This window comes from Pezoporus flaviventris, unplaced genomic scaffold, assembly GCF_033815535.1.
Source record: "Pezoporus flaviventris isolate CSIRO_AGI_PZ_B2104156 unplaced genomic scaffold, CSIRO_AGI_Pfla_v1 ptg000015l, whole genome shotgun sequence".
NCBI lineage: Eukaryota > Metazoa > Chordata > Aves > Psittaciformes > Psittacidae > Pezoporus > Pezoporus flaviventris.
The window spans coordinates 8,925,870-8,942,270 of NW_026892563.1; the positions used below are offsets into that span (position 1 = coordinate 8,925,870).

The window sequence follows — 16,401 nt, forward strand, 5'->3', positions numbered from 1 at the left end:
TCCAACCCCAAGTCTCATGCACAAAACCCTCTTTAGCTGAAGGACAGCTCTCAGTAAGAGAAAGTGATAAAAACAGGAAAAAAAAATAATATTTGAGCAAGATGGCAACAAAAGAGAGAGGAAAGCTGCCATAGAACTGAGAATATTCCAGAAGTTAGATCTGTTGTCAGGAATATGGGAGATGTATCTGTTCCTGTTTTAAAATGGATGAGTGCCTGATTGTCTCTGCTATTCAATATCCGGGTGTGTATCTATCTGATTTTGATCAGTTTTCACACAGAAATGAAGAAGAGGTCACATGTGCAGGTCTGCCCTTTTTTTCCAAATATATATCCTGATCTCATAAAATATATTTCTCCTTACAAAACTTGCTGAAGTAAAGCTAAGTACACTGTTTACATGGGTCATAGTTACAGGACGTGAAACTGTTGGAACAAGTCCAGAGAAGGGCCACGAGGATGATCAGGGGACTGGAGCACCTCCCGTATGAAGACAGGCTGAGGAAGTTGGGGCTGTTCAGCCTGGAGAAGAGAAGGCTGCGTGGAGACCTCAGAGCAGCCCTCCAGTATCTGAAGGGGGCCTATAGGGATGCTGGAGAGGGACTCTTCATTAGGGTCTGTAGTGATAGGCCAATGGGTAACGGGTTAAAACTTAAACAGGGGAAGTTTAGATTGGACATAAGAAGGAAATTCTTTCCTGTTAGGGTGGTGAGGCACTGGAATGGGTTGCCCAGGGAGGTTGTGAATGTTCCATCCCTGGCAGTGTTCAAGACCAGGTTGGACGAGGCCTTGGGTGATATGGTTTAGTGTGAGGTGTTCCTACCCACGGCAGGGGGGTTGGAACTAGATGATCTTAAGGTCCTTTCCAACCCTAACTATTCTATGATTCTATGATTCTATGACATGGGACTTTGTCCTGAAAAGCAGTGATTCCGGAAAAGGATTATGAATGATGGTGGATAAATAGTTGTTAATGAACTCTCAGTGAATGCTGTGACAAGCAGGATCCTGGCATTCCGTGAATGTGAAACAGGGATGTTAGCATGAAGGAGGGAGAAGGTATAATCTCCTGTGTAGAGGGCAGAAAAGACCACCACTGGTGAGCAGTATGTGGTTCTGATGAGTGTGCTTCAAAGAGAATACTGCAAGTTTAACAGTTTCAGAAGAGATAAACAAAAGTTATTTCAGAGAATATCTCTCAGAGTGAAGTAATTTCTCAAAGAGAAGGACAAGATGTTATTTTGAAACAAGTATATGTAGGCTTGACAAAAGAAAACTGATACTTTAACAAAAACACAATAACAGTCAGTGACTGGCAGTTAAGGCTAGAGAAATTCAGACTGGAATTAAAACATGTTTTTTTAAGAGCAGAGAGTTAACTATTGGAATAATTACTAAAGAACACAGATAAAAGATCATATTGGTTGTACTGGATGTGTGTTTTCAAAAAGATATTCTGTGCTTCATCTGTGAGATATTAGGCTTGACAAAAGAATTTATAGACAAAATTACTTGGACTACTTTGTGAAGGAATAGTTCAGGCTTCGGACATTATTAGTCTAGGAACTTTGGAACCTTTCAGTCCTTGGCACATGCATATTAAAAAGAACATCTCATTATAGCATTTCTTTTACATGTTTTAACTCTGAAATGCACTTAGCAATGAGCAGAATACCCCAGAAAAAAAAAAAAAAGGCTCACAGAATCTGAAGAGTCAGGGAAAGGAAGAAGTGGCAACAAAAATTCTGGTCTCAAAGTAGTATCAGCTGCTGCAGCATCATGAATAACATGAGCTTAGCTCACTGTCGTTATTATTAGTGTTTTTCAGGAACTGGCAGTCACTAATGGCATTCTCCTTAGAAGTAACGCAGCACGCAAGGATGATACTTACATACCCATGCTCAAAATGTGTATTACAGAGTAAAGTTATTGAATATGCTATCTGTCTGACACTGCTGCACCACCCATTATCTGGAAGAATAAATAACTGATACAGGCAATAGAGCCTGAAGTACGCAGTCATATATGTATGGTTTTCTGTTCCTTATTACAGTTGTGCAGTTTTATTTGTATAAAGCTAACTTCATTAATTTTGCTGTAAGGGTGACCTGGAAGCAATCAATACTAGCCATTATTCAGCAAAAAACTCAAGTGGATGAATTATCTAAATGATGTGTTTAAAGCTAAGCACATGTTGACATCCTTTTTTGGTGTCATGCAAAGGAAGCTAAATAGGGATAAAGTAAACAGCCTGAAGTCCCTTCCCATTTTGTATTTTCTCTAATTCTAGGTAGATTGTAGGGACTGCTGCAGCCCAGAGTCTTGGTTTCTCATAGTCTTGGTTTAAATGTCCTTGCAGTTTACATGACAAGCTCTCCTTCCACCTCACTTTTGCCATAAAAGCTGTTGCACACTCTCTCTCCTATCCTAAACTGATATTATGAGCACATGGAATTTCCACTTCCTCCTTTGTTTGAAATCTCAGAATTTACTAATAGGAGAAAAAAAATCCTACAACCCTTTTTTATTATTTAGTCTTAACAGAGCTATTTGCCAGAAGCCTTTTCTTTTTTTTTTTTTTCTGGTGTCTTGAGGCCAACCTTAGCTAGCTGCTCACAAGGTCTGCTCTCATTTTATGACCAGGAGCTGCTGCAAAGGCATCATTCATTGCAGTGTCTGTTGCCTGTCTCAGCCTCAAGAACTTCCAGCTTCCTTCGTTTGCTGTCTTCTGGTAGTGTCCTATTTAACTGAAGACAGTTTTTCATGAAAATCGTAAAGGACCTAGGCATTTTTGCAGTGAAAACATTAGTATTTTTGTTGTTTGCATGGTGACATCTATCTTTCACATATGACCTGAGCTTTTCCCTAAGATGTTCAGTGGTAAAATCCTTTTGTATTTAGAAAGAGCCAGCCCTTATGTGTGGTAAACATTAAAAGCAATGCACCATACTAAAATTTTTAAACTATTTCTTAAAGGAATAAAGCCTCAGTGAAGGTTATTTTAGCAATATAAACAGCAAAAAAAAAAAAAAAAGAAACAATGATTTAAACGCAAGTTGTCATATTTATTCTCAACAGCTCCTGAATAAGCCTAAGGGCACAATTCAAAGTGTTTAGGTATTCAACTGCCAAAAAATTAAGAATCTGACCCCTGTAAGTTTATTCAAAGACAGTCAGGCATTTCTTCAAAGACTAAGAGTCAGGCATCTGTGATCTTAAGTGCTACTAATGGCTCTAAGTTTAAGCTCTAAAAGCTTCTAAAGGATCATGAATGGGGACTGATGAGTTATATGCCCCAAAATGATAACAAAACCCAAGTAATAATCCATTGAGAAAGTCACCAAAAACTATAGAAAAGGCATAAGAGAGGGTGCTGAACTCTCATGTTTTGCTGAAACTGTGAATCTAAGGCTTATCTCTTCTTGACTCCACAAAACATACAGACTTCTGAGGGAGCTTCATCAGGAAGAAAGGTAAGATAGCTACATGGACAAACCTATAACCTGACTTTTTATCTGTCATTAGCAGACCTTCATCTCCTGCTTCTAGCCCATTAGCTGCCACAATTTTTTGCACAGAAAAGAGGAGTGGGTTAAAAGTGGGCACAGATGCAGTCTTTAGAGTCAGCTCCATATTCTCTCAATCTCATCCTTCTTCTACAGCCTATAGGTAGATTCCTAATCTCTCTATATTTTTTTGTGGCTCAGCTTTCAGAAAAACTGTTTCTTACCGGTCTCTTTGAATAGTTCTTTGGAGACTGCTAGAGTATCTTACTGTTTAGGAAGCCCAGTTGCTTCATTTCAGCTTTTTGAATCACCTAAGTGGAATTAAGCAGAGGGTTTTTAGGCATTGACATGACACAGTTAAGAAAGTCAAAGTGACATCTTTGACTTTACCATCCTTTGATTATAAGAGGAATTATTATTTGGGCCTTCAGGTGCCATTGTGAGAATAATGTCAATAGTTCTGCTTTGCTGGTCCTTATAAAAAAAAAACAAAAAAACAACACACCGAACTGTGGAAAGAATGAATTATTAAAATGAATTGCAAATTATACAGGCATTATGGTAAATTAAGACATAAACACAGTCCAAATGTAGAGAATAGTCAGCAAAAATTTCCCTGTTCCACTGCTTTTAAATCAGAAGGAGCATTCATGATTCCTTCCACAGTAAGGATAAATAATGTACCTTGTTCCTACCCAAAGTCCACTTTGATGTACCTTCCTTGTGAAAACAACACAAGAATAGAAGTCCCACTGGATTCAATTGTTCTCTGGTCTGCCTCCTTTAAAGCGACAAAAATGCTTGTGGAGAGGGCTGGCAGAAAGTCAGGGGAAACTGGGTAAGAAACCAATCAAACCATCTTAATGTCAAGGTAGCACACTAGTAATTTTAGGATGAAGATGGATGTAGTGTCTTTTTTGATAAATTAAACAATTTGGGAGACATTGCCATTTCTTTTTTGTGTGTGTGTACCTAACAATATAGAAAAGTTAGGGCTAAAAGGACGTTTCCTTGAGTGCTGACAGTTATACAAACAGATTTTCTTAACACAAATTAGACATCGCTTAAGAGATCCTTATATGGAGTTATATTCTGGAATGGTAATCTTCATATTAATTGAATTCTTAGTACAACAGGCAACATGACTCATATTTACATATGCTCTTTGTATTGATGTTAACAGCTGAGAAAAAGTCCCTTATTGGACTACTTGCATAATTCTGTTGTTGGAGAGTATCATTATAAATGTGATATCTTAGGGTAAATAATTTAATATTTGTACTATAACAACAGCTGAAGGATTTACTGGCATTAATCTACTTCTGAAAGATGAAGAGGGCAAAATACTTGTTTTGTCATACATTTCTTCAGCTGTTTTCTGTATTCCCATTCATATTCTCTCTTCTTAAGGACTCTTTTTTTTCTCTATGCCCTTAGCATGTTCACACAGAGCTGCTATCATATTGTACTATAGAATCTGAAGTGAAGCTATGCAAATGGCGTTTTTAGAAAGCATTGATAATGTCCTTCCTCCCCATTGTTTTTAAAACATCTCAAAAAAAAAAAAGATGTATGTCCTACACAGCAGAAGCCATCCTACTAATTCAATAGGATATATATGTCCACTAAACTTCTGTGTCTTTAATTATTTTCCTGTGTTATCTACACGAAGGCTACTATTGATTTTTAGCCTGTAAAATCAACCACCTCAGATTCCCCTGTGTCTTTGCAGTGAAGTGTGAGTTAGGTATACATTGTAGCAATCTGTAGTACATGTTCCTTCTTAAAAGAAGAAAAAGAATAAAGCTAATTTTGAGAATAAAGTGCAGGGTCTTTCGTAAAACAGGTATTCAAAATTGCAATATGTAAATAAATACAACACTGAGAAAGAAGTACAGCATCTCGCACATACGCACTGTTTTCCATTCACAGCCATTTTGCTGTATACGTGCTACCACAGGGTGGAATGCTCTAATCATAAGACTCATCAGAAAAGAGTTGTACAGACAAAACCAGAAGAATGCTGGAAGAACTCAGGGTGCCTGTAAGAATTAAGATGCTTCATCCCTTTCCTTTCAGCTTCCTCAGCAAGACTTGCTGTACCAGCCTTGGGATTTTGCTCATACCACTTTGCAAACCAATGACCTTTAAATCTTTTTCATGCTGACAGACATTCCTAATGAAAGAGGCAAGTTTCATTTCAGAGAACTTAGGCAGAGTCTCACAAAGGAATTGTGGCACTTCAATTAAATTTTAGGCTGCATTCACATGCTTAGCTCTGAAGGGATTCACAAAAACCTTGCTTTGCTGCTAGATTGCTTCAGCATGCACAGGCACCAAAAGTTTTCAACACAAAGCTTAAGTAGGTGCCTGAAGTTTTGTTACTGTGCCTGCTGAGATAGGCCACCAAGCTGGCTGAGCTGCATGACTCAGTGCCTAAGGCTGTCAGGAATTCACAGCTCATGCATCCCTCTACCAAAGTCCCCTGAGGTCTGATCTGGTAAGCTTCACAGTACACCTAATACATCCTGACAGCAAGAAGGTCAGACCAAATCATACAAGCCACAGTTATTTCTATTCAAAAGAAGTGATTGTTTCAGGTTCCCTTCCTTTTCAGAACTGCTCAGTCTTTTAAAGAGCTTACCAAGGAAGTGAGCTGTGCTAGTCCAGTGATGGTAATTGATACACTTCTGTGATTTTGGGGATTGTATAACTTGGAATTAAAGAACTAAAAAGATTGATCCAGTCTTATATGACAAAAAGGATAAATTGAATAGGGAACTCCAGTCACAAGTCCTAAATTCATACAAGGCATTTAATCTCCTGGCATTTCTCTTTCACTAGCACTGCATCTGTTAGGTTGCTTGTTATGAAGCCATGTTAAGGGACATAATTTTTCCCAGTCAGTGTGGAAGTATACATAAGTTCATGGGTATGTCAGTTTCTTAACATATGACTGTGAAGAGACGTTGAGCAGCCTTCCAGTATCTGAAGGGGGCCTATTGGGATGCTGGAGAGGGACTCTTCATTAGGGTCTGTAGTGATAGGACAAGGGGTAACGGGTTAAAACTTAAACAGGGGAAGTTTAGATTGGACATAAGAAGGAAATTCTTTCCTGTTAGGGTGGTGAGGCACTGGAATAGGTTGCCCAGGGAGGTTGTGAATGCTCCATCCCTGGTGGTGTTCAAGACCAGGTTGGGCGAGGCCTTGGGTGATATGATTTAGTGTGAGGTGTCCCTGCCCACGGCAGGGGGATTGGAACTTGATGATCTTAAGGTCCTTTCCAACCCTAACAATTCTATGATTCTATGATTCTATAATAAACTATACCTTTAGTTGCAGGTGCTACAACATTCAGCATGACAGCTCCTCATGAGCTTTCTGAATCTGAGCATTCATGTCTGTTTCTGCAAAGAATGGGAATGAAGATTTTGGTTCATACCTAGCTTCAATGTGCCTTTGCTTACAAGGGGGATGTGGTTTCAGGACATTTCTTCCCTGAGATATTAGGTCTCCATCTCTCAAGTCACATAATAGTAAGCCATTGAACTACATTTACTAGCTCCTCCCCAGTTAAAACCTAAACATCTGTGAAATTAGACTTTGGTGAAAAATTGCAGGGGGTAATCGCTGAATTGACCCCACTGCATATGGATATACATAATTTTTTCATTGGAAGGAGTCTAAAATCCTGATGTACACAATGACCTGGGAAGTTTTGCTGAGGAAACTTAGAAGGAATAAAGAGGCTTAAAAAAGTTGGAGCAAGGACAGGTGGCCTGGGAAGAATACAGTGATGTTGTCCGAGAAGCTAGGGACCAGGCTAGGAAAGCTAAGGCCCAGTTGGAATTAAACTTGGCTAGGGATGTGAAAAGTAACAGAAAGGGATTCTATAGGTACGCAGTGAACAAAAAACAGAATAAGGACAATGTGGGCCCTCTCCGGAAGCTATCAGGAGAACTGGCTACCCTGAATTTGGAGAAGGCTGAGGTTCTGAATGACTTCTTTGCCTCAGTCTTCACTGGCAAATGCTCTGATCACAGCACCCAAGTCTTGGATACAGGGACTGTGAGAATGAAGACCTTAGGCCCACTATAGGAGAGGAACTGGTTCGAGACCATCTTGAAAAAATGAACCTGCACAAGTCTATGGGACCTGATGAAATCCATCCGTGGCTCCTGAAGGAGCTGGCAAATGAAGTTGCTAAGCCACTGTCCATCATATTTGAAAAATCATGGCAGTCAGGTGAAGTTCCCAACAACTGGAAAAAGGGAAATATAACCCCCATTTTCAAGAAGGGGAAAATGGATGAACCAGGGAATTACAGACCAGTCAGCCTCACCTCTGTGCCTGGCAAAATCTTGGAGCAGATTCTCCTGGATGGCATGCTAAGGCACATGAAAAACAACAAGGTGCTTGGTGACAGCCAGCATGGCTTCACTAAGGGGAAATCCTGCCTGACCAATTTGGTGGCCTTCTATGATGGGGCTACAGAACTGATGGACAGGGGTAGAGCAGCTGATGTCATTTACCTGGACATGTGTAAAGCGTTCGGCACTGTCCCACATGACATCCTTGTCTCTAAATTGGAGAGACACCAATTTGATAGGTGGACACTGGGTGGATAAAGAACTGTCTGGATGGCCGCACACAAAAAGTTGTGGTCAATGGTTCAGTGTCCAGGTGGAGACCAGTAACGAGTGGTGTCCCTCAGGGATCAGTGTTGGGACCGGTCTTGTTTAACATCTTTGTTGCTGACATGGAGAGCGGGATTGAGTGCGCCCTCAGCAAGTTTGCCAATGACACCAAGCTGTGTGGTTCGGTTGATACACTGGAGGGAAGGAATGCCATCCAGAGGGACCTGGACATGCTTGTGAGGTGGGCTGATGTCAACCTCATGAAGTTTAGCCATGACAAGTACGAGGTCCTACACCTGGGTTGGAGCAATCCCAGGCACAGCTACAGGTTGGGCAGAGAAGAGATTCAGAGCAGCCCTGCGGAGAAGGACTTGGGGGTGTTGGTCGATGAGAAACTTAACATGAACTGCCTTCAGTGTGTGCTTGCAGCCCAGAAAGTCAACTGTATCCTGGGCTGCATCAAAAGGAGTGTGACCAGCAGGTCAAAGGAAGTGATCCTGCCCTTCTACTTTGCTCTCGTGAGACCTCACTTGGAGTATTGTGTACAGTTCTGGTGTCCTCAACATAAAAAGGACATGGAACTGCTGGAACAAGTCCACAGGAGGGCCATGAGGATGATCAGGGGACTGGAGCACCTCCCATATGAAGACAGGCTGAGAAAGTTGGGGCTGTTCAGCCTGGAGAAGAGAAGGCTGCGTGGAGACCTCATAGCAGCCTTACAGCATCTGAAGGGGGCCTACAAGGATGCTGGAGAGAGACTCCTCACTAGGGACTGTAGTGATAGGACAAGGGGTAATGGGTTCAAACTTCAAAGCGGAAGTTTAGATTGAATATAAAGAAGAAGTTCTTTACTGTGAGGGTGGTGAGGCACTGGAAGGGGTTGCCCAAAGAAGTTGTGAGTGCTCCAACCCTGGTGGTGTTCAAAGCCGGGTTGGGCAGAGCCTTGGGTGAGATGGTTTAGTGTGAGGTGTCCCTGCCCATAGCAGGGGGGTTGACACTAGGTGATCTTAAGGTCCTTTCCAACCCTAACTATTCTATGATTCTAAGTTGATACTTCCCTTAAACAGCCTGAAACCTGCTTTTTCAGTGATATCTTATAACCATATACAGCTCTGTGTGAAGTTTATAACAAGAATGAGATATTGCTGAATATTCATGCTCTGAAAACAGAAGATTCAGCTCACTTATGACCTCAGCTGAGCTTATATAGCTCTTGTGTGGATGAAAAAATAAAGAGATTACACCTTCACACTGGATTAGATGTCTTCTGTAGTGTATTGCTGCCTGTTAACAGGTTCACTACCCTCACTAAATTTCATCATTTGACTTATGTATTTTGTACTTATTTGTTGGTGCAGCTAACCCAACAACAATTTTCTTTTTTTTTAACTAAAAAGCTTTTTTTTCACAATGTTTTTTCCTGCCTTTTCATAGTCTTAACTCTGTGAAGCAGATGAGAATCCTGCTTACTACCTTTTAATTTAACTTTCTTCAGGACAGCAGCAGCAAAAATCAACTGCAGCTAGAAAGACACCTATTAAAACTTCATCTAACTGACTGGCATTGGAACCATAATGAATAGATAATAGTTTGAAGAAATTCTCTGCTCACTGTCACTACTTTCCACAAAAAAGCAAGATTCCTGTGTCAGATTTTCTTACACTTTGTTTACAATGAGAACACAGAGTACCAGTTCTGATTTGTTCTAGAAACTCTCAAATGCTCAGCATAATTCTCTCCTCCACTCCCCTCCCCAAGCTGCAAGTAGTTCAGATGTAGGTCAGGCCATATACAACAACATCTTTCAAACCACTCGGCTCTATTACTCACAACTTAACTGCTTGCTTTTCAGCTGGTCCTTTGTTGTCTGCAAAGTTATTATCTATGGTCTACAGGAAAAAAGCATACTTTTTCCCAGGAGCTAATGAAAGTCTGCCTCATTCTCTATTTATGTTTCTGAGATTTCAATTGCCAGCTATTAACAATGCTTTAGAAGAGGTCAGTAAGAACTGCAACATCACAAAACACTTATTCTTAAAGCTGTATAATATACTTGCATGTAAGAAATTTTAAGCCCCAGGTATACAGCAAGACCCGAGTAAAAGATTTAGGAAGTAGAGCTTTTAAAATATTATCCACGTACTTGTACCATCCATATAGTCTGTATTTGCCCTTTTGCTGCCGGTAACTTGATTTTATTTGTCATATGTTAGCTAACCCTGCATATTTTTAGTGTATCAAACATTAAAGAGAAAAAGATACTTTAAAAACTTCTCTAGAGCGAATTTCAATAACTTCAACACAATGGCTTTCTTTCTTCAAGGAGTGTGAGAGCTAGAGGGACATGTGAAACTTTCCCCCATATTCCAAACACAGGTCAATAAATCTCATTTGGGGAATAAAAAAAAACACCAAACAAACAAACAGAAAATCAGAAATAACACAGGCATTACAACTATGTATGTGCTTCACCTTCAGGAGGGTTTTGACTTAAAAAATCTTGATGACTGCACAGTAGCAGATCAATTGGGAAAATATGTATTTCCTCTCTTACCTCCCTATTTAATCAGTATCTTAATATTATGGTATTTGAAGTAATGAATGAGAACTTTTTGTTAACAACAGGAGAAGAAAAGTTGTTTTGTGTAATGTGAAATTAGTTGCTATTTATGAAATATTTTTCATGTCTCAAGCCTTAATTTAAAAAAAAAAATAAAAACAAAAAAAAGAAATAGTAGACAGTAATTGAAAGGGTGGTTTGAAAAGCAGTGGTTAGATTGATATCCACAAAATCTTCAATAGCTGCCCAATTGGTCACCGGTCTTTATACAAGGAGCAGTCCCTGGCCTTGTCTCCACTCTGGTTGGGGGATGGGTAAGGTTTTGGGGTTCTCTTAGAGCTCCTGAAGACAAACAAACAAAAACTAGAAAAAAAAAAGTTTCTTCCACAAAGTACAATTTCAGTGGAGATTTCTCTAGATTAAATCAATTACTTAGAAATAGGTTTTTTTTTTTCAAACAAGAGTGGTGCTAGCCCATAATGTACTGCTGAACTCTATAGATTTCTTGCTGGAATTCATATGCAAAGACTTTATTTAAAAAAAAAAAATTAAATGCCTTACATCCTCCAGGAGTACTACACAGTTCAGTCTCTTTTGAAAAATAATGTCAAATCAACTGCCAATCTGCTGCTTTTTATCATGGGTCACCACAAAGAAAGAGTGGTCTGGAAACAGCACAGAAGCCTTGTGGTCAGCTGGCTGTACATCTTTTCTCTGTGGGCACAGTAGAAGGCACCTTAATTTATTTTCTGTTCTCTTGGAGCAGTACAGAAAAACAACTGACAGAAGGAGGTCATCCATGACCTCTGCACCTTCACAGAAATTATTTTACCAGTTAAATTGAGTTTGGGGCAAGATTATGATAGCATTATGCCATTAGGAATCTAGGCCTGAAGCTTGGTCTGGATTCTATTTTACTAAGTACCTTGAAACGTGCTGATATTAACTCTGTTTTGCTTTTTCACTCTCACGTTGTCAGAAGAACATTCACTGTCTGATATAGAGAAATTGGGTTTTCTTCTACCAGACTAGATTCTTTCCCTCACTCCCAAAGGCAGCTTTCATCACAACTTTCAGCAAAGGGTCTGCCTGGATGTGGAAGAAGACAAAGGTCTGAAAAAGTAACGGGAGTCAGTAAGGTTGCAAGGAGGGACAGGTTACAAAACTGAGACTAGACATGAATGTAGGGGAAGTACAAGAAGGCTGGGAAAAGGTTTCCAGGAGGACAAAAAACTGTGAGGAGAAGCTGCTCACATAGCCCACCCTTGCTGACATAGCCTGAATAACAGCTGTTAAGACAGAAGCATGAGTGTGAGAGTGTTTGTAAATCAACACTCCAAACTGCCTAAGAACACATTTGGTCCCAAACTGATCCTGTTAAAGAGGAAAATAATCAGCAGTCAGATTAAACAGTAACTGTAGAATTACAATGAGATTTTGGAAACAAAATGAAATCTAGTTGAGAAAAAGTATAAAAGAAGCATGAATTTTTTGTAAGAGTGTAGAGATACCTCAGAGTGAAAACAGCAGTAAACCTGCTTTGACACTGTGAGAAGATTTCCCCACTGACACCATAACTTTTATCAAGGTCACCAAAAGAAGCTTCTTTATCAGATTCCTTAAAAGCTCTCCATGGAGATGATGGGCTCTCCCTATGGGGTGTGATGTGCAGATCTGCTCTCCTGTGTGCACAGGTGACCTCAGTAAGGGTTCTCACTAGTGTGTGGATTAGCAGCCTGCAGGAATTAAAATGAGCGTATATAAACCTAGAGCACCCTCATTTCTATCAAAAGGCACCTAGAAGTGGGTGAGCCCATGCCCTGCAGGAGAGCTGTATCTGCTGGTAACCAGCTTTTCCTGACAAAAGAGGTTGTGTCGATGGGTGTTTGTGCGTGCACATGTGTGTGTGATTATAACATTGGGGCATGAGTTCTGGAAGAGTGTTTAGAAGTGTGCAGGTATATGTTAACATTTTGTAAAGTCTAAAATTGTGTTGTTGACCTTGACCTTGAATGTATAGATCCTGATCTGATATTAATAAACCAATAAATCACTTTGATCATAATTTGATTCAGCTATGTGAACTGGCTTTTCCCTGAGACAGAAATTAAGACTGGCAGCTGTTGTGAAGCAGATAGATGATTAATTAGGAGGACTGAATAGAGAACAAGGAGAGGTTTGGCAAGAAAATTAGGAGCAGAATCAGAGGAGACAAGACTGGACAAAGGAGCTGGCTAAAAGGGAGGCTTGGAGTATTGTGAAATATTGTGCCAAATTTCTTCCTTAGGGTCTGAATAAAATCTAGGATTCCCAAAACTCATATCTGCTAAGAAAACATGTATCTTATCCCATTTAGGTGCTGGTCCAGGAGGAAAGAACCCTGCTGCTTTTGTCATTTACTTAGTTAATCTAAGAAGAGAAATGTGGAGTGGTTCTTAACATCCCAATTCTGCTTGTGAATCAAGTAGGTGTCAAGACCATGCCATTGATTTGGTTTTGCTTCTATTACATTTACATACCATTTCCTCTCTTAGAAGAATATGGTCATGGCTGTGAAATTAATCTGCCAAAAATTAGAAATGGACAGTATCAAGGTTATCAGCATTATTTTAATTTGGACACCTTTTTCATATAAATTAAAGTCTTTAATTACAGGATCACACACTCAGTTTTCTCAAGAATACTCATACCTAACTCAGCGTGTCAAAAGGACTTAATTAGTAGCTGTTCAATATTTAATTTTTTTTTTAGCCTCATAGTTCAGTATGTCATCCTGGGCCTTATTTAAAAAACACTGTTCAAGCCCTGCTCTGAAATCAAAATTATTATTTTCCTCCTGAGCTTTTCTGCGTTACTCATCACCCCAGAATCTGAGTGCTTTGCAGACAATTCATTCATCATTGCAGAACCCATGTGAAATTTGAGGGCATTACCTCTATTTAGGAGACAGGGATCTGAGACACAGACTGAAGTCCAACTCATTAGGTGTCCAATGTGAAATCCTTCAGACTGTCAAAATTCTGTTTTAGCATTACACATCCATATTGATATGTTAGCTCCCATGGATTTTGCTAAAACTGAAACCATTTAACATTTTTCAAAGCAAAACTAGAGGTACAGACCAGGCACCCAAAGATGAAGAACATACCTGAGTTTCGAATCACTGCACAAAGAGTTTTTGAAAGGGTTAGATATAGGAATAGTTTTCCCAGGACTAAGTTATGTCTTCTGTTCCTGCAGCTCCCTGCTTCATCACTATCCATCTGTCAGCTTCTGAAATTAAGGAAAAGGGATTTATAAAAAAGTATCCTGTTGCTCCACTTCATTTTTGAGGCATCTGTGTGTTAGCTGAGGCCAAAGTTCTGAAGAGGAAATAGTAGGTCATCTGTCTTAAGAAAGTTATTACAATATTCAAAATGTTATTATAATATTCAGAGACAGGATGTTTAGGATGCCTGAGGGCAGGAAGGCACAGTATCAGTGGAGGTATTCTGCCATTTCCAAATTTTAGCCTTTTTAATTGTATTTCCTTACATGTGCTAATGTGCAAATGGGTATACTGACACTTATGTCTTCAATATAAAGTGGAAGCTTTTAGAGTTACCAGGACTGATGAACATGAAATATAACTACAAAAAAGGCACTGCCAACTGCTTACTCTTTGGAGATAAAGAAAAGCTTTTGAGCATTTTGTATTTGATAAGCAATAATATGCAAAGCTAAAGATCTATTTTCTATTTCTTTCAGGCAGAATTAATCTTGAGCAGCCTGGTCAGCCAGTTCTTCTGGATTACAGAGCTGTCAGAAAAATGTAAAAGCTTCACAAATTTGTTGCTAGGGCTCTCTGTGCTATTTCAGATGTGTACTTAATAAAATACATAGCAAACTTTATAGAGTGACATTTGATTATGATTATATTAGTCCCTACATCTATGGAAAAAAGTACACTTTGTGTTTCCCACTAAACAGTGTAGACCGCTCAGTTTTACTGTATCTGCTCAATAACTGTAAAAAGTAATAATTAAGGAAGAGAACTACCCTACTGTTCTAATATAGCATATAGGTCTCCTAAGATAATTAAAATTGTTTACAGTATCAGCCTTTTCCCATTGTGGCTAGTATGTTCACAGTCCTCAGTTTATTCATCCTTTGATATAAGCATTGGCTTCTCCTAAGTCTGTAGTGCTAGGGAGCTAATGTGAGGGTTTTTTTAACCAATGTGTGTAACTCAGCTAATTAATTTGTCAGAATCTCATATCAGTTTAATCAAACAATCCTTAAAGTGAATGGAGACATCTATGAAGGGACTCAGTTCTAAAGTCTTTAGGCAAATTTGCAGAATTACAGGAGCAAGAATAATTGAACATGCAATCTCTGTCTTCTGTAGCACATAAACGCATTTCCTCCCCCACTATTTACAATGGTATTTCAAAATTAGGCTCTATAGTGAGAGCACAGCCTTATTTTTCTCCAGGAAGGAAAATAAGCAGTCTCCTTACTCCTCTCAGTATTTCTTCAAGTAAAAGAATGACATCTACACTGAGGCACCAGAATAAATAATTTATTTTTCAAAGTTACCAAATATATGTTGTGCCAAATAAAGCCAACAGCTGAACTCTGGAAAAGCCCTATTATAGGCACTGCAGAAAGGCCCTGTAGCATTTCAAGATTTAGTTGCTTTATATAATGCCAAGTCTAATGTGGATTTCAGAATTTCAGCTTTGCTAATGTAAGTTACCTTCAGTGAATTGAAATAGTTATGGGAGGGAGTCAGCAAAAATTTAAATTAAGGCTTTCCAAATGTCCTTGCTTTAGATTTTCATCAAAATTGAAGTCTTGCACCAAAGTTCAAACCGTTCTTTCATTTACTTCTTGACAATGAGTCATGCATTTAAAAATCACTTTATGAGTATATAAACTAGGTTTATTAATAAAACAACATTGTGGTGTTAGGTTTTTTCCTTATTTAGAATTCTTACATTCTTTTTGTTGGGTTGTTATTCCTTTGTCTTTCTTCCTTGCTGTCACAGCAGTGCAGGTGATGCCATTGTCTTTGGCATTCAGTCTAACTGCTTAAAATATCTACTAGCAATAATTAATCTTTAAGAAAGAGTCTGATGTCTTTTTGTCATTTGTTCAATTAATTATTCACCACAGTTTCCAAATAAAAAGCACCCGCAGTAAATGTGGAAAATGTAGTGCATTTCTTTCATTACATTTTGATTCAATTTTGATTAAAAGTCCAATCCACTAAGAAAGTTATTAATCTTGTTCATAAGAAACTAGAGCATAATTCTGTGCTCTGCCACAAACCTCTTGTATGGTCTGGTTCCTGTAATTTATCATTTACCCTAATGGCTCCAAGATTAGAATGAAAACACTTTCTGCCTGCCCTCCATTTCTCTGTTTCCTGCTGGAAATGCAGACTCTTCCTGTCATGCATGGATGTACAAGGCATGACATTACAGTGTCCTGATCTCCCTTTAAGAACAGGAAGAAAGTCCTGCCTTCACAATGTCACATTATAATGTTAGCTGGGATTTTGTACTGCTGCCTTGCTGCATACACAGTCACCAAGTGCAGTGTTTAAGATTTCAGTTAATGGCTGGTGTTGTGACTCATGAATGTGTCAATTAGGCATAACAGTTTACGGATGAGTGTTTGCAAGGGTATGAAGTTTATGAATGGTAGGGATTGCT

At 39.1% G+C, this 16,401-nt stretch overlaps 1 long non-coding RNA gene across 1 annotated transcript; it reads right to left on the reverse strand.

The window, feature by feature from the left end:
* Nucleotides 1-11,576: 11,576 nt before the first annotated feature.
* LOC133269812 (uncharacterized) lies at nt 11,577-12,280 on the reverse strand. Its single transcript, XR_009743556.1, has 2 exons — nt 12,214-12,280; nt 11,577-11,791 (listed from the first exon to the last, which is right to left on the reverse strand). It is a non-coding gene; the product is annotated as an uncharacterized LOC133269812 (long non-coding RNA).
* Between the last annotated feature and the right edge of the window lie 4,121 nt (nt 12,281-16,401).